Source organism: Schistocerca piceifrons, chromosome 9 (genome assembly GCF_021461385.2).
Source record: "Schistocerca piceifrons isolate TAMUIC-IGC-003096 chromosome 9, iqSchPice1.1, whole genome shotgun sequence".
Classification (NCBI taxonomy): domain Eukaryota; kingdom Metazoa; phylum Arthropoda; class Insecta; order Orthoptera; family Acrididae; genus Schistocerca; species Schistocerca piceifrons.
In genome coordinates, this window is record NC_060146.1 from 15368517 (window position 1) to 15391778 (window position 23262).

Here is a 23262-nt window from a genome sequence, read left to right on the forward strand (position 1 = left end):
GGCTCAATGCAGACTTAAGTACAAGAAGACTGACTCCTCTAACTGTCTACGTTTTGAACCTTTCCTGTGAGACCAGTTTCAGATTCCGATGCTTCACTTCAGGTTTACTGTATCCCTTGGACTTTCATATTGACGATGAAACACAGAAATTGCATCGGAAATAAATACAAGAGGCACAATGCCAACATAAGTACAAAGAGACTGACTCTTCTTACTGCCTATGCTTTGTACCTTTCCTCTGAGGCCAGTTTTAGATTACAATGCTTCACTTACCGTTTACTGTATCCGTTGGAGCATCGTATTGACGATGAAACACAGAAATTACATCGGAATTACATAAAAAAGGCACAATGCCGACTTAAGTACAAGAAGACTGACTCTTCTTAATGTCTATGATTTAACCTTTCCCGTGAAAGCAGTTTTAGATTCCGATGCTTCACTTCAGGTTCACTTTATCCCTTGGACATTCTTATTGACGATGAAACACAGAAATTGCATCGGAATTAGATACAGAAGGCACAAAGCCGATTAAGTGCAAGAGCACTGTCTCTTCTTACATTCTATGATTTGAACCTTTCCTGTGGACCAGTTTTGATTCCGATGCTTCACTTAAGGTTTTCTGTATCCCTTGCACCTTCTTATTGACGAGGAAACACAGAAATTGCATTGGAAATAAATACAAAATGCACAATGCCGACTTAAGTACAAGAGGTCTGACTCTTCTTACTGTCTATGATTTGAACCTTTCCTGTGAGAACAGTATTAGATTATTATGCATCACTTCAGGTGCACTGTATTCCTTGGACCGTCTTATTGACGATGAACCATAGAAATTGCATCGCAATTATATACAAAAGGCACATTGCCGACTTAAGTACAAGAGGACTGATTCTTCCTATATTCTATGCTTTGAAACTTTCCTGTGAGACCAGTTTCAGATTCAGATGCTTCACTTCAGGTGTACTGTATACCTTGGGCCTTCTTATTGACGATGAAACACAGAAATTGCATCGGACTGAATTACAAAAGGCACAATGCCGACTTAAGTACAAGAAGACTGACTCTTCTTACTGTCTTTGTTTTGAACCTTTCCTGTGACACCAGTTTTAGATCCCGATGCTTCCCTTCAAGGTTACTGCATCCCTTAAACCTTCTTATTGACGATGAAACACAGAAGTTGCATTGAAATTAAATACAAAAGGCACAATGCCGACTGAAGTACAAGGAGACTCAATCTTCTTACTGTCTATGACTCGAACCTTTCCTGTGAGAACAGTTTTAGATTCCAATGCATCACTTCAGGTTTACTGTATCTCTTGGACCTTCTTATTGACGATGAAACACAGAATATGCATAGGAATTAAATACAAAAGGCTCAGAGCCGACTTAAGTACAAGAAGACTGACTCCTCTTATTGACTATGATTTGATCATTACCACTGAGACCAGTTTTAGTTTCCGATGCTTCACTTCTGGTTTACTGTATCATGTGGACCCTCTTATTGACGATGAAACACAGAAATTGCATGTAAATTAAATACAAATGGCACAATGCCGACTTAAGTACAAGAGATTTACTCTTCTTACATTCTATGATTTTAGCCTTTCCTGTGAGACCAGTTTTAGTTATCGATGCTTCTCTTCAGGGTTACTGTATCCCTTGGTCCTTCCTATTGACGTTGAAACACAGAATTTGCATCGGAATTAAATACAAAAGGCACAATGCCGACTTAAGTACAAGAAGACTGACTCTTCTTAAATTCTATGATTTGAGCCATTCCTGTGAAACCAGTTTTAGATTCCGATGTTTCACTTCAGGTTTACTGTATCCCTTGGACCTTCATATTGACATTAAAACACAGAAATGGCATCGGAATTAAATACAAAAGGCACAATGCCGATTTAAGTACAAGAAGACTGACTATTCTTACTGTCTATGTTTTGAACCTTTCCTGCGGGACCAGTTTTTGATTAAGATGCTTCACTTCGGGTTTACTGTATCCCTTGGACCTTCTTATTGTCATTAAAACACAGAAATTGCATCGGAATTAAATACAAAACGAACAATGCCAACTTAAGTAGATGAGGACTCACTCTTCCTACCTTATATGATTTGTACCTTTCCTATGAGACCAGTTTTAGATTCCGATGCTTCACTTTAGGTTTACTGAACCCCTTGGACCCCCTTATTGACGATAAAACACAAAAATTGCATTGGAGTTAAATATAAAAGGCAACATACCGACTTAAGAAAATGGTGACAGAGTCTTCTTGCTGTCAATGTTTAAACCTTTCCTGTGAGACCAGTTTTAGATTCCGATGCTTCACTTCAGGTTAACTGTATCCCGTGGACCTTCTTATTGACGATGAAACACAGAAATTGCATCGGAATTAAATACAATAAGCACATGCCGACTTAAGTACATGGGGACTGACTCTTCTTATATTGTATGATTTGAAAATTTCCTATGACACTAGTTTTAGATTCCGATGCTTCACTTCAGGTTTACTGGATCACTTGGACCTTCTTATTAACGTTGAAACACAGAAATTGCATCGGAATTAAATACAAAAGGCAAAATGTCGACTCAAGTACGAGAAGACTGACTCTTCTTACAGTCTACCTTTTGAACCTTTCCTGTGAGACTAGTTTCGATCTCAATGCTTCCCTTCAGGTTTACGGTATCCCTTGGACCTTCCTACTGACGATGAAACACAGAAATTGCATCGGAATTAAATACAAAAGGAACAATGCCGACTTAAGTACAAGAGTACTGACTCTTTTTACATTCTTTAATATGAACCTTTCCTGAGAGACCAGTTTTAGATTCCGAAGCTTCACTTCGGGTTTACTGTATCCCTTGGACCCGCTTATTCACGATGAAACACAGAAATTGCATCGGAATTAAATACAAAAGGAACAATGCCGACTTAAGTACAAGAAGGCTGACTGTTCGTACTGTCTATTTTTGAACCTTTCCTGTAAGACCAGTTTTAGATTCCGAAGCATCACTTCAGGTTTACTGTATACCTTGGACGTTCTTATTGACGATGAAATACAGAAATTGCATCGGAATTAAATACTATAGGCACAATGCCGACTTGAGTACAGGACGAACGACTCTTCTTCCATTCTATGATTTAAACCTTTCCTGTGCGACCAGTTTTAGATTCCGTTGCTTCACTTAAGGTGTACTGTATCCCTTGGACCTTCTCATTGACGATGAAACACAGAAATTGCATCGGAATTAAATACAAAAAGCACAATACCGAAATAAGTACAAGAAGACTGACTCTCGTTTCTCTCTATGTTTTGAACCTTTCCTGTTAGACAAGTTTTTTATTCCGATTCATTACTTCAGGTTTACTTTATCCCTCGGACCTTCTTATTGACAATGAAACACAGAAATTGCATCGGAATTAAATACAAAAGGCACATGCCGACTTAAGTACATCACGACTTACTCTTCTTACATTCTATGATTTGAGCCTATCCTCTGTGGCAAGTTTTAGATATTGATGCTTCACTTCGGGTTTGCTGTATCCCTGGGACCTTCTTTTTGACGATGAAACACAGAAAATGCATCGGAATTAAATACAAAAGGCACAATGCCGACTTAAGTACAAGACGAGTGACTATTCTTATATTATATGATTTGAACCTTTCCTGTGAGAACAGTTTTAGATTCCGATGCTTCTTTTAAGGCTTACTGTATCCCTTGGCCCTTCTTACTGACGATGAAACACAGAAATTGCATCGGAACTGAATACAAAAGGCACAATGCCGACTTAAGTACAAAGAAACTAACTCTTATTACTGTATATAATTTCAGCCCCTCCCTTGAGACCTGTTTTAGAATCCAATGCTTCACTTCAGGTTTACTGTATCCCTTGGACCATCTCATTGACGATGAAACACAGAAATTGCATGGGAATTAAATACAAATGGCACAATGCCGACTTAAGTACAAGAAGACTGACTATTCTTACTGTCTATGTTTTCAACCTTTCCTGTAAGACCAGTTTAGATTCCGGTGCTTCCCTTCAGGTTTACAGTATCCCTCGACCTTCATATACACGATGACACACTGAAATTGCATCGCAATGAAATACAACAGGCACAATGCCGACTTAAGTACAAGAAGACTGACTCATCTTACTGTCTATGATTTGAACCTTTCCTCTGAGACCAGTTTTAGATTCTGATGGTTCACTTCAGGTTTACTGTATCCCTTGGACCTTCTTATTGACGATGAAACACAGAAATTGCATCGGAATTAAATACAAAAGGCTCAATGCCGACTTAAGTACAAGAGTACTGACTCTTTTTACATTCTTTAATATGAACCTTTCCTGAGAGACCAGTTTTAGATTCCGAAGCTTCACTTCGTGTTTACTGTTTCCCTTGGACCATCTTACTGACGATGAAACACAGAAATTGCATCGGAATTAAATACAAAGGGCACAATGCCGACTTAAGTACTAGAAGCCTGACTCTTCTTACTGTCTATGATTTGAACCTTTCTTGTGAGACTAGTTTTAGATTCCGATGCTTCACTTCAGGTTTACTGTATCTTTTGGACCTTCTTACTGACGATGAAACACAGAAATTACATCGGAATTAAATACAAAGGGCACAATGCCGACTTAAGTACATGAAGACTGACTCTTCTTACATTCTATGATTTGGGCATTTCCTGTGAGGCCAGTTTTAGATTACGATGCTTCACTTACGGTTTACTGTATCCCTGGGGCCTTCTTATTGACGATAAAACTCAGAAATTGCATCGGAATTATATACAAAAAGGCACATTGCCGACTTAAGTACAAGAAGACTGGCTCTTCTTACTGTCGATGTTTAGAACCTTTCCTCTGAAACCACTTATTGATTCCAATGCTTCACTTCAGGTTTACTGTACCCTTAGTCCTTCTTGTTGACGATGAAACTCAGAATTTGCATCGAAATTAAATACAAAAGGCACAATGCCGACTTAAGTACAAGAAGACTGACTCTTCTTACAGTCTATGCTTATAACGCTTCCTGTGAGGACAGTTTTAGATTACGATGCTTCACGTAAGGTCTATTGTATCCGTTGGACCTTCTTATTGACGATGAAACAAAGAAATTGCATCGGAATGAAACACAAAAGTCACAATGCCGACATAAGTATAAGAAGACTGACTCTTCTCATAGTCTATGTTTTGAACCTTTCCTGTGAGACCATATTTGATTCCAATGCTTCACTTCAGGTATACTGCATCCCTTGGTCCGTCGTCTTGACGATGAAACACAGAAATTGCATCGGAATTAAATACAAAAGCACAATGCCGATTAAGTACAAGAGGACTGACTCCTCTTTCTGTGGATGCTTTGAGCCTTTCCTGTGAGACCAGTTTTAGATTTCGATGCTTCACTTCAGGTTTACTGTATCCCTTGGACCTTCTTAATGACGATGAAACACAGAAATTGCATCGGAATATAATATAAAAGACAAAATGCCGAATTTAGTACTAGAAGACTGAAACACAGAAATTGCAACGGAATTAAATACAAAAGGCAAAATGACGAATTAAGTACAAGAAGACTGTCTCTTCTTACTGTCTATGCTTTAAACCTTTCCTGTAAGATTAGTTTTAGATTCCGATGCTTCACTTCAGGTTTACTGTATCCCTTGGACCTTCTCACTGACGATGAAACACAGAAATTGCATCGGAATTAAATACAAAAGGTACGATGGCGACGTAAGTAGAAGAAGACTGACTCTTCATACTGCCATTGCTTTGAACCTTTCCTGTAAGACCAGTTTTAGATTCCGAAGCTTCACTTCAGGTTTACTGTATCCCTTGGACCTTCCTATTGACGGTGAATCACAGAAATTGCATCGGAATGAAGTACAAACGGCACAATGCCGACTTAAGAAAAAGGAGACTGACTCTTCTTACTGTCTATGCTTTGAACCTTTCCTGTAAGACCAGTTTTAGAATCCGATGCTTCACCTCAGGTTTACTGTACCCCTTGGACCTTCATATTGACGATGAAACACAGAAACTGCATCGGAATTAAATACAAAAGGCACAATGCTGACTTAAGTCCAGGAAGACTGACTCTTCTGACATTCTTTGATTTGAGCTTCTCCTGTGAAACCAGATTCAGATTCCGATGCTTTACTTCAGGTGTACTGTATCCCTTGGACCTTCTTAATGACGATGAAACACAGATATCGCCCCGGAATTAAATAGAAAACGCACAATGCCTACTTAAGTACAAGAAGACTGACTCTTCTTACTCTCTATGTTTTGAACTTTTCCTGTGAGACCAGTTTTAGATTCCGATGCTATACTTCAGGTTTACTGTATCCCTTGGACCTTCATATTGACGCTGAAACACTGAAATTGCATCGGAATTAAATACAAAAGTCACAATGCCGACTTAAGTAAACCAAGACTGACTCTTCTTACTGTCTATGTTTTGAACATTTCCTGTGAGGCCAGTTTTACATTCCGATTCTTCACTTCAGGTTTACTGTATCCCGTGGACCTTCTTATTGACGATGAAACACAGAAATTGCATCGGAATTCAATACAAAAGGAAAATGCCGACTTAAGAAAAAGGAGACTGTCTCTTCTTGCTGTCTATGTTTTAAACCTTTCCTGTGAGGCCAGTTTTAGATTCCGATGCTTCACTTCAGGTTTACTGTATCCCTTGTACCTTCTAATTGACCATGAAACACAGAAATGGCATCGGAATTAAATACAATAAGCACATGCCGACTTAAGTACATGGGGACTGACTCTTCTTACATTGTATGATTTGAAAATTTCCTGTGAGACTAGTTTTAGATTCCGATGCTTCACTTCAGGTTTACTGGATCCCTTGGACCTTCTTTTTAACGGTGAAACACAGAAATTGCATCGGAATTAAATACAAAAGGAACAATGCCGACTTAAGTACAGGAAGACTGACTGTTCGTACTGTCTATGTTTTGAACCTTTCCTGTAAGACCAGTTTTAGATTCCGAAGCTTCACTTCAGGTTTACTGTATACCTTGGACCTTCTCATTGACGATGAAACACAGAAATTGCATCGGAATTAAATACAAAAGGCACAATACCGAAATAAGTACAAGAAGACTGACTCTTGTTTCTCTCTATGTTTTGAACCTTTCCTGTTAGACAAGTTTTTTATTCCGATTCATTACTTCAGGTTTACTTCATCCCTCGGACCTTCGTATTGACAATGAAACACAGAAATTGCATCGGAATTAAATACAAAAGGCACATGCCGACTTAAGTACATCACGACTGACTCTTCTTACATTCTATGATTTGAACCTATCTTCTGTGGCAAGTTTTAGATATTGATGCTTCACTTCGGGTTTGCTGTATCCCTGGGACCTTCTCTTTGACGATGAAACACAGAAAATGCATCGGAATTAAATACTAAAGGCACAATGCCGACTAAAGTACAAGACGAGTGACTCTTCTTATATTATATGATTTGAACCTTTCCTGTGAGAACAGTTTTAGATTCCGATGCTTCTTTTCAGGCTTACTGTATCCCTTGGCCCTTCTTACTGACGATGATACACAGAAATTGCATCGGAACTAAATACAAAAGGCACAATGCCGACATAAGTACAAAAAAACTGACTCTTATTACTGTCTATAATTTGAGCCCTCCCCTTGAGACCTGTTTTAGAATCCGATGCTTCACTTCAGGTTTACTGTATCCCTTGGACCATCTCATTGACGATGAAACACAGAAATTGCATCGGAATTAAATACAACTGGCACAATGCCGACCTAAGTACAAGAAGACTGACTCTTCTTACTGTCTATGTTTTGAACCTTTCCTGTAAGACCAGTTTTAGATTCCGGTGCTTCCCTTCAGGTTTACAGTATCCCTCGACTTTCATATAGACGATGACACACAGAAATTGCATCGGAATGAAATACAACAGGCACAATGCCGACTTCAGTACAAGAAGACTGACTCATCTTACTGTCTATGATTTGAACCTTTCCTCTGAGACCAGTTTTAGATTCTGATGGTTCACTTCATGTTTACTGTATCCCTTGGACCTTCTTATTGACGATGAAACACAGAAATTGTATCGGAATTAAATACAAAAGGCACAATGCCGACTTAAGTACAAGAGTACTGACTCTTCTTACATTCTTTAATATGAACCTTTCCTGAGAGACCAGTTTCAGATTCCGAAGCTTCACTTCGGGTTTACTGTATCCCTTGGACCATCTTATTGACGATGAAACACAGAAATTGCATTGGAATTAAATACAAAGGGCACAATGGCGACTTAAGTACTAGAAGCCTGACTCTTCTTACTGTCTATGATTAGAACCTTTCTTGTGAGACTAGTTTAAATTCCGATGCTTCACTTCAGATTTACTGTATCTCTAGGACCTTCTTACAGACGATGAAACACAGAAATTACATCGTAATTAAATACAAAGGGCACAATGCCGACTTAAGAACAAGAAGCGTGACTCTTCTTACTGTCTATGATGTGAACCTTTCCTTTGAGACTAGTTTTAGATTCCGATGCTTCGCTTAAGGTTTACTGTATCCCTTGGACCTTCCTACTGACGATGAAACACAGAAATGGCATCAGAATTAAATACAAAAGGCACAATGCCGACTTAAGTATAGGAGGACTGACTCTTCTTACATTCTATGATTTGAACCTTTCCTGAAAGACTAGTTTTAAATTCCGATGCTTCTCTTCAGGTTTCCTGTATCCATTGGACCTTGTTATTGACGATGAAACACAGAAATTGCATCGGAATTAAATTCAAGAGGCACATTAGCGACATAAGTACAAGAAGACTGACTCTTCTTACTGTCTATGTTTTGAACCTTTCCTGTGCGACCAGTTCTAGATGCCGATGTTTTACTTTAGGTTTACTGTATCCCTTGGACCTTCTTATTGACGATGAAACACAGAAATTGCATCGGAATTGAATACAATAGGCACAATGCCGATTTACGTACAAGAAGACCGACTCTTCTCACATTCTATGATTTGAGCCCTTCCTGTGAAACCAGTTTCACATTCCGATGCTTCACTTCAGGTTTACTGTATCCCTTGGACCCGCTTATTCACGATGAAACACAGAAATTGCATCGGAATTAAATACAAAAGGCAAAATGCCGACTTAAGAAAATGGAGACTGATTCTTCATGCTGTCTATGTTTTAAACCTTTCCTGTGAGACTAGTTTTAGATTCCGATGCTTCTTTTCAGGTTTACTGTATCCCTTGTACCTTCTTACTGACGATGAAACACAGACTTTGCTTCAGAATTAGATACAAGAGGAACCATGCCGACTTAAGTACAAGAAGACTGGCTCCTCTGACTGTCTATGATTTGAACCTTTCCTGTAAGTGCAGTTTTAGATTCCGATGCTCCACTTCAGGTTTACTGTATCCCTTGGACCCTCTTAATGACGATGAAACACAGAAATTGCATCGGAATTAATTACAAAAGGCACAATGGCGACTTAAGTACAAGAAGACTGACACTTCCTACTGTCTATGTTTTAAACCTTTCCTGTGAGACCAGTTTTAGATTCCGATGGTTCACTTCAGGTTTACTGTATCCCTTGGACCTTCTTATTGACGATGAAACACAGAAATTGCATCGGCATTAAATACAAAAGGCACTATGCCGACTTAAGTACAAGAAGACTGACTCTTCCTACTGTCTATGTTTTGAACCTTTCCTGTGAGACCAGTTTTAGATTCCGATGCTTCACTTCAGGTTTACTGTATCCCTTGGACCTTCATATTGACGATGAAACACAGAAAGTGCATCGGAATTAATTACAAAAGGCACAATGCCGACTTAAGTACAAGAAGACCGACTTTTCTTACATACTATGATTTGAGCCTTTCCTGTGAAGCTAGTTTCAGATTCCGATGCTTCTATTTAGGTGTACTGTATCCCTTGGACCTTCTTCATGACGATGAAACACAGGAATTGCATCGGAATTAAATACAAAAGGTACAATGCCGACCGAAGTACAAGAAGACCGACTCTTCCTACAGTATATGTTTTGAACCTTTCCTGTGAGATCAGATTTACATTCCGATGTAACACTTCAGGTTTGCTGTATCCCTTGGACCTTCATATTGACGATGAAACACAGAAATTGCATCGGAATTAAATACAGAAGGCACAATGCCGACTTAAGTCCAAGAAGACTGACTCTTCTTACTCTCTATGTTTTGAACCTTTCCTGTGAGATTAGTTTTAGATTCCGATGCTTCACTTCAGGTTTACTGTATCCCTTGGACATTCTTACTGACGATGAAACACAGAAATTGCATCGGAATTAAATACAAAAGGCACAATGCCGACGTAAGTAGAAGAAGACTGACTCCTCATACTGCCATTGCTTTGAACCTTTCCTGTAAGACCAGTTTTAGATTCCGATGCTTCAGTTCGGGTTTACTGTATCCCGTGGAATTTCTTATTGACGATGAAACACAGAAATTGCATCGGAATTAAATACAATAGGCACAATACCGACTTGAGTTCAGGAGGACTGACTCTTCTTACATTTCATGATTTGAACATTTCCTGTGAGACCAGTTCTACATTCCGATGGTTCAGATTTACTGTATCCCTTGGACCTTCTTATTGTCGATGAAACACAGAAATTGGATCAGAATTAAATACAAAAGGTAATATGCGAATGAAGTACAAGAAGACTGACTCTTGTTACATTCTGTGATTGGGGCCTTTCCTGTGAAACCGGTTTCGGATTCCGATGCTTCACTTCAGGTGTACTGTATCTCTTGTACCTTCTTATTGACGATGAAACACAGAAATTGCATCGGAATTAAATACCAGAGGCAAAATGCCGACTTAAGTACAACAAGACTGACTCTCCTTACTATCTATATTTTGAACCTTTCCTGTGAGACCAGTTTTAGTTTCCGATGCTTCACTTCAGGTTTACTGTATCCATTGGACCTTCTTATTGATGATGAAACACAGAATTTGCATCGGAATAAAATACAAAAGGCAAAATGCTGACTTAAGTACAAGAAGATTGACTCTTCTTACTGTCTATGCTTTAAACCTTTCCTGTGAGATTAGTTTTAGATTCCGATGCTTCACTTCAGTATTACTGTATCCCTTGGACCTTCTTACTGACGATGAAACACAGAAATTGCATCGGAATTAAATACAAAATGCACGATGCCGACGTAAGTAGAAGAAGACTGACTCTTCATACTGCCATTGCTTTGAACCTTTCCACTAAGACCAGTTTTAGATTCCGGAGCTTCACTTCAGGTTTACTGTATCCCTTGGACCTTCATATTGACGGTAAATCACAGAAATTGCATCGGAATGAAGTACAAATGGCACAATGACGACTTAAGAAGAAGAAGACTGACTCTTCTTACTCTCTATGATTTGAACATTTCCTGTAAGACCAGTTTTAGATTCCGATGCTTCACTTCAGGTTTACTGTATCCCTTCGACCTTCATATTGACGATGAAACACAGAAACTGCATCGGAATTAAATGCAAAAGGCACAATGCTAACGTAAGTCCAAGAAGACTGACTCTTCTTACATTCTATGATTTGAACCTCTCCTGTAAAAACCGGATTCAGATTCCGATGCTTCACTTCAGGTGTACTGTATCCCTTGGACCTTCTTAATGACGATGAAACACAGATATTGCCCCGGAATTAAGTACAAAACGCACAATGCCGACTTAAGTACAAGAAGACTGACTCTTCTTACTGTCTATGATTTGAACATTTCCTGTGAGCCCAGTTTTACATTCCGAAGCTTCACTTCAGTTTTACTGTATCCCGTGGACCTTCTTATTGACGATGAAACACGGAAATTGCATCGGAATTAAATACAAAATTCACAATGCCGACTTAAGTACAGGAGGACTGACTCTTCTTACATTCAAAGATTTGAACCTTTCCTGTGACACCAGTTCTAGATTCCGATGGTTCAGAGTTACTGTATCCCTTGGACCTTCGTTTTGACCATGAAACACTGAAATAGCATCGGAATTAAATACAAAAGGCAAATGCCGAATTAAGAACAAGAAGACTGACTCTTATTACTGTCTATGCTTTGAACGTATCCTGTAAGACCAGTTTCAGATTACGATGCTTCACTTCGGGTTTACTGTATCCCGTGGACCTTCTTATTGACGATGACACACAGAAATTGCATCGGAATTAAATACAAAAGGCACAATGCCGCCTTAAGAAGAAGAAGACTGACTCTTCTTACTGTCTATGCTTTGAACCTTTCCTGTAAGACCAGTTTTAGATTCCGATGCTTCAGTTCAGGTTTACTGTATCCCTTGGACCTTCATATTGCCGATGAAACACAGAAATTGAATCAAATTAAATACAAATGGCACAGTGCCGAATTAAGTACAAGAGGACTGACTCTTCTTACATTCTATGATTTGAACGTTTCCTGTGAGACCAGTTTTAGATTCCGATGCTTCACTTCAGGTTTACTGTATCTCTTGGACCATCTTATTGACGATGAAACACAGAAATTGCATCGGAATTAAATGCAAAAGGCACAATGCTGACTTCTACTTCTACATCTACATTGATACCCCGCAAGCCACCCAACGGTGTGTGGCGGAGGGCACTTTTCGTGCCACTGTCATTACTTCCCTTTCCTGTTCCAGTCGCGTATGGTTCGTGGGATGAACGACTGTCTGAAAGCCTCCGTGCGCGCTCTAATCTCTCAAATTATACATTCATGATTTCCACTTATCATTCCACTTCAAATCGTTCCGCATGCATTCTCCCACATATTTTACAGACGTAACTGCCACCAGTGTTTGTTACGCTATCATATAATCATACAATAAAGGATCCTTCTTTCTATGTATTCGCAATATATTACATTTGTCTACTTAAGTACAAGAAGACTGACTCTTCTTACTGTCTATGTTTTGAACCTTTCCTGTGAGACCAGTTTTAGATTCCGATGCCTTACTTCAGGATTACTGTTTCCCTTGGACCTTCTTATTGACGATGAAACACAGAAATTGCATCGGAATTATATACAAAAGGCACAATACCAGCTTAAGTACAAGAAGACTGACTCTTCTTACTTTCTATATTTTGAACCTTTCCTGTGAGACAAGTTTTGGATTCCGATGCTTTACTTCAGGTTTACTGTATCTCTCGGACGTTCGTATTGACGATGAAACACAGAAATTGCATCGGAATTAAATACAAAAGGCACAATGCCGACTTAAGTACAAGAGGACTTAATCTTCTTACATTCTAGGTTTTGAACCTTTCCTGTGAGACCAGTTTTAGATTCCGATGGTTCACTTCAGGTTTACTGCATCCCTTGGACCATCTTATTGACGATGAAACACAGAAATTGCATCGGAATTAAAAACAAAAGACCCAATGCCGACTTAAGTACAAGATGACTGCCTCATACTACAGTCTATGTTTTGAACCTTTCCTGTTAGACCACTATTAGATTCCGATGCTTCACTTCAGGTTTACTGTAACCCTTGGACGTTCTTAATGACAATGAAACACAGAAATTGCATCAGAAGTAAATACAAAATGCACAATCCCGAATTAAGTGCAAGAAGACAGACTCTTCATACATTCTATGATTTGACCCTTTCCTGTGAAACCAGTTTCAGATTCCGATGCTTCACTTCAGGTCTACTGTATCCCTTGGGCCTTATTATTGACGATGAAACACAGAAATTGCTTCGGAATTAAATACAAAAATCACAATGCCAATTTAAGTACAAGAAGAGTGACTCTTCTTACCGTCTATGATTTGAACATTTCCTGTGAGACCAGTTCTACATTCCGATGGTTCAGATTTACTGTATCCCTGGGACCTTCTTATTGTCGATGAAACACAGAAATTGGATCAGAATTAAATACAAAAGGTAATATGCGAATGAAGTACAAGAAGACTGACTCTTGTTACATTCTGTGATTGGGGCCTTTCCTGTGAAACCGGATTCGGATTCCGATGCTTCACTTCAGGTGTACTGTATCTCTTGTACCTTCTTATTGACGATGAAACACAGAAATTGCATCGGAATTAAATACCAGAGGCAAAATGCCGACTTAAGTACAACAAGACTGACTCTTCTTACTGTCTATGTTTCGAACCTTTCCTGTGAGACCAGTTTTGGATTCCGATGCTTCACTTCAGGTTTACTGTATCCCTGGGACCTTCTTTTTGACGCTGAAACACTGAAATTGCGTAGGAATTAAATACAAAAGGCACAATGCCGACTTAAGTAAAAGAAGACCTACTCCTCTTACATTCTATTATTTGAGCGTTTCCTGTGAAACCAGTTCCAGATTCCGGTGCTTCACTTCATGTGTACTGTATTCCTTGGACCTTCTTGTTGATCATGACACACAGAAATTGCATCGGAATTAAATACAAAAGGCACAATGCCGACGTAAGTACAAGAAGACTGACTCTTCTTACATTCCGTGATTTGAGCCTTTCCTGTGAGACCAGTTTTAGATTCCGATGCTTCACTTCAGGTTTACTGTATCCCTTGGACCTTCTCATTGACTATGAAACATAGAAATTGCATCGGAATTAAATACAAAAGGCACAATGCCGACTGAAGTACAAGAAGACTGACTTGTCTTACATTCTATGATTTGAGCTTTTCCGGTGAAACCAGATTCGTATTCCGATGCTTCACTTCAGGTGTACTGTATCCCTTGGACATTCTTAATGACGATGAAACACAGATACTTCACCGGAATTAAATACAAAAGGCACAATGCCGACTAAAGTACAAGAAGACTGACTTTCCTTACTATCTATATTTTGAACCTTTCCTGTGAGACCAGTTTTAGTTTCCGATGCTTCACTTCAGGTTTACTGTATCCATTGGACCTTCTTATTGATGATGAAACACAGAATTTGCATCGGAATAAAATACAAAAGGCAAAATGCTGACTTAAGTACAAGAAGACTGACTCTTCTTACTGTCTATGCTTTAAACCTTTCCTGTGAGATTAGTTTTAGATTTCGATGCTTCACTTCAGTTTTACTGTATCCCTTGGACCTTCTTACTGACGATGAAACACAGAAATTGCATCGGAATTAAATACAAAAGGCACGATGCCGACGTAAGTAGAAGAAGACTGACTCTTCATACTGCCATTGCTTTGAACCTTTCCTCTAAGACCAGTTTTAGATTCCGGAGCTTCACTTCAGGTTTACTGTATCCCTTGGACCTTCATATTGACGGTGAATCACAGAAATTGCATCGGAATGAACTACAAACGGCACAATGACGACTTAAGAAGAAGAAGACTGGCTCTTCTTGCTGTCTATGATTTGAACATTGCCTGTAAGACCAGTTTTAGATTCCGATGCTTCACTTCAGGTTTACTGTATCCCTTCGACCTTCATATTGACGATGAAACACAGAAACTGCATCGGAATTAAATACAAAAGGCACAATGCTAACTTAAGTCCAAGAAGACTGATTCTTCTTACATTCTATGATTTGAACCTCTCCTGTGAAAACAAGATTCAGATTCCGATGCTTCACTTCAGGTGTACTGTATCCCTTGGACATTCTTAATGACGATGAAACACAGATATTGCCCCGGAATTAAATACAAAACGCACAATGCCGACTTAAATACAAGAGGACTGACTCTTCTTACTCTCTATGTTTTGAACCTTTCCTGTGAGACCAGTTTTAGAGTCCAACGCTTTACTTCAGGTTTACTGTATCCCTTGCACCTTCTTATTGACGAAGAAACACAGAAATTGCATCGGAATTAAATACAAAAGTCACAATGCCGACTTAAGTACAACAAGACTGACTCTTCTTACTGTCGATGTTCTGAACCTTTCCTAGGAGGCCAGTTTTAGTTTCCAATGCTTCACTTCAGATTGACCTTATCCCTTGGACCTTCATATTGACGATGAAACACAGAAATTGCGTCGGAATTAAATACAAAAGTCACAATTCCGACTTAAGTACAAGGAGACAGATTCTTCTTACATTCTATGAATTGACCCTTTCCTGTGAAACCTTTTTCAGATTCCGATGCTTCACTTCAGGTGTACTGTATCCCTTGGACATTCTTATTGACGATGAAACACAGAAATTGCGTCGGAATTAAATACAAAAAGCACAATGCCGACTTAAGTACAAGAAGACTGACTCTTCTTACTGTCTATGATTTGAACATTTCCTGTGAGCCCAGTTTTACATTCCGAAGCTTCACTTCAGGTTTACTGTATCCCGTGGACCTTCTTATTGACGATGAAACACGGAAATTGCATCGGAATTAAATACAAAATTCACAATGCCGACTTGAGTACAGGAGGACTGACTCTTCTTACATTCAAAGATTTGAACCTTTCCTGTGACACCAGTTCTAGATTCCGATGGTTCAGAGTTACTGTATCCCTTGGACCTTCTTTTTGACCATGAAACACTGAAATAGCATCGGAATTAAATACAAAAGGCAAATTCCGAATTAAGAACAAGAAGACTGACTCTTATTACTGTCTGTGCTTTGAACGTGTCTTGTAAGACCAGTTTCAGATTACGATGCTTCACTTCGGGTTTACTGTATCCCGTGGACCTTCTTATTGACGATGACACACAGAAATTGCATCGGAATTAAATACAAAAGGCACAATGCCGCCTTAAGAAGAAGAAGACTGATCTTCTTACTGTCTATGCTTTGAACCTTTCCTGTAAGACCAGTTTTAGATTCCGATGCTTCAGTTAAGGTTTACTGTATCCCTTGGACCTTCAGATTGACGATGAAACACAGAAATTGCATCGAAATTAAATACAAATGGCACTGTGCCGAATTAAGTACAAGAGGACTGACTCTTCTTACATTCTATGATTTGAACGTTTCCTGTGAGACCAGTTTTAGATTCCAATGCTTCACTTCAGGTTCACTGTATCCCTTGGACCATCTTATTGACGATGAAACACAGAAATTGCATCGGAATTAAATGCAAAAGGCACAATGCTGACTTCTACTTCTACATCTACATTGATACCCCGCAAGCCACCCAACGGTGTGTGGCGGAGGGCACTTTTCGTGCCACTGTCATTACTTCCCTTTCCTGTTCCAGTCGCATATGGTCCGCGGGATGAACGACTGTCTGAAAGCCTCCGTGCGCGCTCTAATCTCTCAAATTATACATTCGTGATTTCCACTTATCATTCCACTTTAAATCGTTCCGCATGCATTCTCCCAGATATTTTACAGACGTAACTGCTACCAGTATTTGTTCCGCTATCATATAATCATACGATAAAGGATCCTTCTTTCTATGTATTCGCAATATATTACATTTGTCTACTTAAGTACAAGAAGACTGACTCTTCTCACTGTCTATGTTTTGAACCTTTCCTGTGAGACCAATTTTAGATTCCGATGCCTTACTTCAGGATTACTGTATCCCTTGGACCTTCTTATTGACGATGAAACACAGAAATTGCATCGGAATTATATACAAAAGGCACAATACCAGCTTAAGTACAAGAAGACTGACTCTTCTTACTTTCTATATTTTGAACCTTTCCTGTGAGAAAAGTTTTGGATTCCGATGCTTTACTTCAGGTTTACTGTATCTCTTGGACGTTCGTATTGACGATAAAACACAGAAATTGCATCGGAATTAAATACAAAAGGCACAATGCCGACTTAAGTACAAGCGGACTTAATCTTCTTACATTCTAGGTTTTGAACCTTTCCTGTGAGACCAGTTTTAGATTCCGATGGTTCACTTCAGGTTTACTGCATCCCTAGGACCATCTTATTGACGATGAAACACAGAAATTGCATCGGAATTAAAAACAAAAGACTCAATGCCGACTTAAGTACAAGATGACTGCCTCATACTACTGTCTATGTTTTGAACCTTTCCTGTTAGACCACTATTAGATTCCGATGCTTCACTTCAGTTTTACTGTAACCCTTGGATGTTCTTATTGACAATGAAACACAGAAATTGCATCAGAAGTAAATACAAAATGCACAATCCCGAATTAAGTGCAAGAAGACAGACTCTTCATACATTCTATGATTTGACCCTTTCCTGTGAAACCAGTTTAAGATTCCGATGCTTCACTTCAGGTGTACTGTATCCCTTGGGCCTTATTATTGACGATGAAACACAGAAATTGCTTTGGAATTAAATACAAAAATCACAATGCCAATTTAAGTACAAGAAGAGTGACTCTTCTTACCGTCTATGATTTGAACGTTTCCTGTGAGGCCAGGGTTAGATTCCGATGCTTCAGTTCGGGTTTACTGTATCCCGTGGAATTTCTTATTGACGATGAAACACAGAAATTGCATCGGAATTAAATACAAAAGGCACAATGCTACCTTAAGTCCAAGAAGACTGACTCTTCTTACAGTCTATGATTTGAACCACTCCTTTAAAAACAAGATTCAGATTCCGATGCTTCACTTCAGGTGTACTGTATCCCTTGGACATTCTTAATGACGATGAAACACAGATATTGCCCCGGAATTAAATACAAAACGCACAATGCCGACTTAAGTACAAGAGGACTGACTCTTCTTACTGTCGATGTTCTGAACCTTTCCTAGGAGGCCAGTTTTAGTTTCCAATGCTTCACTTCAGATTGACCTTATCCCTTGGACCTTCATATTGACGATGAAACACAGAAATTGCGTCGGAATTAAATACAAAAGTCACAATTCCGACTTAAGTACAAGAAGACAGATTCTTCTTACATTCTATGAATTGACCCTTTCCTGTGAAACCTTTTTCAGATTCCGATGCTTCACTTCAGGTGTACTGTATCCCTTGGACATTCTTATTGACGATGAAACACAGAAATTGCGTCGGAATTAAATACAAAAGCACAATGCCGACTTAAGTACAAGAAGACTGACTCTTCTTACTGTCTATGATTTGAACATTCCTGTGAGCCCAGTTTTACATTCCGAAGCTTCACTTCAGGTTTACTGTATCCCATGGACCTTCTTATTGACGATGAAACACGGAAATTGCATCGGAATTAAATACAAAATTCACAATGCCGACTTGAGGACAGGAGGACTGACTCTTCTTACATTCAAAGATTTGAACCTTTCCTGAGACACCAGTTCTAGAATCCGATGGTTCAGAGTTACTGTATCTCTTGGACCTTCTTTTTGACCATGAAACACTGAAATAGCATCGGAATTAAATACAAAAGGCAAATGCCGAATTAAGAACAAGAAGACTGACTCTTATTACTGTCTGTGCTTTGAACGTGTCCTGTAAGACCAGTTTCAGATTACAATGCTTCACTTCGGGTTTACTGTATCCCGTGGACCTTCTTATTGACGATGACACACAGAAATTGCATCGGAATTAAATACAAAAGGCACAATGCCGCCTTAAGAAGAAGAAGACTGACTCTTCTTACTGTCTATGCTTTGAACCTTTCCTGTAAGACCAGTTTTAGATTCCGATGCTTCAGTTCAGGTTTACTGTATCCCTTGGACCTTCAGATTGACGATGAAACACAGAAATTGCACCGAAATTAAATACAAATGGCACAGTGCCGAATTAAGTACAAGAGGACTGACTCTTCTTACACTCTATGATTTGAACGTTTCCTGTGAGACCAGTTTTAGATTCCGATGCTTCACTTCAGGTTCACTGTATCCCTTGGACCATCTTATTGACGATGAAACACAGAAATTGCATCGGAATTAAATGCAAAAGGCACAATGCTGACTTCTACTTCTACATCTACATTGATACCCCGCAAGCCGCCCAACGGTGTGTGGCGGAGGGCACTTTTCGTGCCACTGTCATTACTTCCCTTTCCTGTTCCAGTCGCGTATGGTTCGCGGGATGAACGACTGTCTGAAAGCCTCCGTGCGCGCTCTAATCTCTCAAATTATACATTCGCGATTTCCACTTATCATTCCACTTCAAATCGTTCCGCATGCATTCTCCCAGATATTTTACAGACGTAACTGCTACCAGTGTTTGTTCCGCTATCATATAATCATACGATAAAGGATCCTTCTTTCTATGTATTCGCAATATATTACATTTGTCTACTTAAGTACAAGAAGACGGACTCTTCTTACTGTCTATGTTTTGAACCTTTCCTGTGAGACCAGTTTTAGATTCTGATGCCTTACTTCAGGATTACTGTATCCCTTGGACCTTCTTATTGACGATGAAACACAGAAATTGCATCGGAATTATATACAAAAGGCACAATACCAGCTTAAGTACAAGAGGACTTAATCGTCTTACATTCTAGGTTTTGAACCTTTCCTGTGAGACCAGTTTTAGATTCCGATGGTTCACTTCAGGTTTACTGCATCCCTTGGACCATCTTAATGACGATGAAACACAGAAATTGCATCGGAATTAAAAACAAAAGACCCAATGCCGACATAAGTACAAGATGACTGCCTCATACTACTGACTATGTTTTGAACCTTTCCTGTTAGACCACTATTAGATTCCGATGCTTCACTTCAGGTTTACTGTAACCCTTGGACGTTCTTATTGACGATGAAACACAGAAATTGCATCAGAAGTAAATACAAAGTGCACAATCCCGAATTAAGTGCAAGAAGACAGACTCTTCATACATTCTATGATTTGACCCTTTCCTGTGAAACCAGTTTCAGATTCCGATGCTTCACTTCAGGTCTACTGTATCCCTTGGGCCTTATTATTGACGATGAAACACAGAAATTGCTTCGGAATTAAATACAAAAATCACAATGCCAATTTAAGTACAAGAAGAGTGACTCTTCTTACCGTCTATGATTTGAACGTTTCCTGTGAGGCCAGGGTTAGATTCCGATGCTTCAGTTCGGGTTTACTGAATCCCGTGGAATTTCTTATTGACGATGAAACACAGAAATTGCATCGGAATTAAATACAATAGGCACAATACCGACTTGAGTTCAGGAGGACTGACTCTTCTTACATTTCATGATTTGAACATTTCCTGTGAGACCAGTTCTACATTCCGATGGTTCAGATTTACTGTATCCCTTGGACCTTCTTATTGTCGATGAAACACAGAAATTGGATCAGAATTAAATACAAAAGGTAATATGCGAATGAAGTACAAGAAGACTGACTCTTGTTACATTCTGTGATTGGGGCCATTCCTGTGAAACCGGTTTCGGATTCCGATGCTTCACTTCAGGTGTACTGTATCTCTTGTACCTTCTTATTGACGATGAAACACATAAATTGCATCGGAATTAAATACCAGAGGCAAAATGCCGACTTAAGTACAACAACACTGACTCTTGTTACTGTCTATGTTTTGAACCTTTCCTGTGAGACCAGTTTTAGATTCCGATGCTTCACTTCAGGTTTACTGTATCCCTGGGACCTTCTTTTTGACGGTGAAACACTGAAATTGCGTAGGAATTATATACAAAAGGCACAATGCCGACTTAAGTAAAAGAAGACCGACTCTTCTTACATTCTATTATTTGAGCGTTTCCTGTGAAACCAGTTTCAGATTCCGGTGCTTCACTTCATGTGTACTGTATTCCTTGGACCTTCTTGTTGATGATGACACACAGAAATTGCATCGGAATTAAATACAAAAGGCACAATGCCGACGTAAGTACAAGAAGACTGACTCTTCTTACATTCTGTGATTTGAGCCTTTCCTGTGAGACCAATTTTAGATTCCGATGCTTCACTTCAGGTTTACTGTATCCCTTGGACCTTCTCGTTGACGATGAAACATAGAAATTGCATCGGAATTAAATACAAAAGGCACAATGCCGACTGAAGTACAAGAAGACTGACTTGTCTTACATTCTACGATTTGAGCCTTTCCGGTGAAACCAGATTCGTATTCCGATGCTTCACTTCAGGTGTACTGTATCCCTTGGACATTCTTTGTGACGATGAAACACGGATATTTCACCGGAATTAAATACAAAAGGCACAATGCCGACTAAAGTACAAGAAGACTGACTCTCCTTACTATCTATATTTTGAACCTTTCCTGTGAGACCAGTTTTAGTTTCCGATGCTTCACTTCAGGATTACTGTATCCATTGGACCTTCTTATTGATGATGAAACACAGAATTTGCATCGGAATAAAATACAAAAGGCACAATGCCGACTTAAGTACAGGAGGACTGACTCTTCTTACATTCTATGATTTGAACCCTTCTCTGAGACCATTTCGAGATTCCCTTCACTTCAGATTTACTGTATCCCTTGGACCTTCTTATTGACAATGAAACAAAGAAATTGCATCGGAATTAAATACAAAAGGCACAATGCCGAATTAAGCTCAAGAAGACTGACTCTTCTTACTGTCTATGTTTTGAACCTTTCCTGTGAGATTAGTTTTAGAATCCTATGCTTCATTTCAGGTTTACTGTATCCCTCGGATTTTCTTACTGACGATGAAACACAAAAATTGCATCGGAATTAAATACGATGGCACAATGCCGCCTTTAGTAGAAGAAGAATGTACTCTTCTTACTGTCAATGCTTTGAACCTTTCCTGTAAGACCAGTATTAGATTCCGAAGCTTCACTTCAGATTTACTGTATCCGTTGGGCCTTCATATTGACGATGAAACACAGAACTTGCATCGGAATTCAATACAAATGGCACAATGCCTACTTATGTACAAGAGGACTGACTCTTCTCACATCCCATGATTTGAGAATTTCCTGTGAAACCAGTTTCGGATTCCGATGCTTCACTTCAGGTGTACTGTATCCCTTGGACCATCTTATTGACGATGAAACACAGAAATTACATCGGAATTAATTACAAAAGGCACAATGCCGACTTAAATACAAGAAGACTGTATCTTTATACTTTCTATGTTTTGAACCTTTCCAGTGAGACCAGTTTCAGATTCCGATGCTTCATTACAGGTTTACTGTATCCCTTGGACCTTCTTATTGACGATGAAGCACAGAAATTGCATCGTAAGTAAATAGAAAAGTCACAATGCCGACTTAAGTACAAGAGGACTGACTCTTCTTACAATCAACGATTTGAACCTTTCCTTTGAGACCAGTTTTAGATTCCGATGCTTTACTTCAGGTTTACTGTATCCCTCGGAATTTCTTATTAGCGATGAAACACAGAAATTGCATCGGAATTAAATACGAAAGGAACAATGCTGACTTAAGTACTAGTATACTGACTCTTCCTACTGTCTATATTTTGAACCTTTCCTGTGAGAAA